The sequence below is a fragment of the Lepus europaeus genome, chromosome 3, assembly GCF_033115175.1.
Source record: "Lepus europaeus isolate LE1 chromosome 3, mLepTim1.pri, whole genome shotgun sequence".
Taxonomy (NCBI): Eukaryota; Metazoa; Chordata; class Mammalia; order Lagomorpha; family Leporidae; genus Lepus; species Lepus europaeus.
The window spans coordinates 35,369,912-35,371,572 of record NC_084829.1 but is presented as its reverse complement, the minus strand read 5'-3'; the positions used below and the strand labels follow the sequence as shown (position 1 = coordinate 35,371,572).

General features: G+C 38.9%; 1 pseudogene; it reads left to right on the top strand.

Annotated features, from left to right (window-relative positions):
- The first annotated feature begins 211 nt into the window (after positions 1-211).
- Positions 212-1,449, top strand: LOC133756849 (C1GALT1-specific chaperone 1-like; annotated as a pseudogene).
- The last annotated feature ends 212 nt before the right edge of the window (positions 1,450-1,661 follow it).

Sequence of the window (1,661 nt, the reverse complement as noted above, 5' to 3'; positions counted from 1 at the left end):
AGCCCAGCTCCCACCAATGCAGCCATTAGGAGAGTGAACCAGCAGATGAATGACCTCTCTCTGCCTCTGCCTCTCTGTAAATCTGCCTTCGAATAAATAAATCAATCTTTAAAAAAATACATAAGTATATAAGGAATACCAAATCAAATTACCAGACTAAGCCTTTTCTATCAGGTATACTAAGGGGTTTTTTCTTTATTATAGGAAAAAAATGCTTTCTGAAAGTTCAAATTAAGGATGTTGTGCTCAGAAGCATTCTCTGTGCTTTTACTACTACGCTAGGACACGTTGGAATTGGTCTTGGAAGCAGAATTAACCACCATGAGCGTCATCACCTACAAGCTCCTAACAAAGAAGATATCTTGGAAATTTCAGAGAATGAACGCATGGAACTCAGAGCTTTCGGGTGTATTGCATCATCCTTGTAAAACCCAAATATGTGGGTCTTTGGGCAGCCGGGAAGGAGGTTTGGACCAAACATTGTGACAAAACAGAGTTCTTCACTTCTGAAAATGTTAAAGTGTTTGAGTCAATTAATATGGAAACAAATTACTTGCGGTTAGTGATGAGAAAAGCATATAAATATGCTTTTCATAAATACAGCAACAAACACAACTGTTTTTTTCTTGCATACCCCACTAATTTGCTATTATTGAATTATAAGCATAAGCATCTCTTTCTTTTTAAAGATATATTTATTTATTTGAAAGGCAGAATTACAGAGAGGCACAGGCAGAGAGAAACAGGTCTTCCACCCGCTGGTTCACTCCCCAACTGGCTGCAACAGACTAGCTAACCTGATCTGAAGCCAGGAGCTTCCTCCAGTTCTCCCACGCGGGTGCAGGGGCCCAAGGTCATCTACTACTTTCCTAGGTCATAGCAGAGAGCTGGATCAGAAGTGGAACAGCTGGTACTCAAACCGGCACCCATATGGGATGCCAGCACTGTAGGTGGCGGCTTTCCCTACTATGCCATAGCACCGGCCCCATCACAGTCTTTTAATCTAAGCCATGCATAAAATCTGAAGACTTTGAATATGTGAGTGTGGAAGGAGGAATTGTCTTGAGTGTGGAATCAATGAAAAGACTTAACCACCTTCTAGATATCAGGGAAGTGTCCCAAACAGGGAGGAATGATTTGGAAGATATTGGAAGACAAGCAGCTAGCAATATGCCTGAAACATGCTGCAGAAAATGAAGAAGATGCTAATGGAAAAAATATGTTTAATACCAAACCTGTTGCTTTTTTTTTTTATTAAAGAGGCAATGACTAATCATCATAACTAGGTAGTAGCAGGATGTTGTTCAGATACAGCTTCTACTTTTAACGGACTGATTCCTCATCAAATGCATGTGATGATGTATGGTGCATACTGTCTTAGGGCATTTGGGCATATTTTCAAATGATGTCTTGGTTTTCTTAATCACCAAATGGTCTGACAATGACTGAGAAATGAACAAGAGTATGTGTATAATCATTGTATATGACATATATTGTTAGTGTTTGTAGCAATGGCTACATATCCAACACAGCAGTGTGTTTCTTCTTTTTTGGTGGCATTGGTTTAATCACATATTAAAGTTGAGTAGTAAATTTTAAAATCAGTGGTGTTTTTTCCCTTAAAACATATATTGAAGTTCTATTTGAAGCTCAGCTACTCA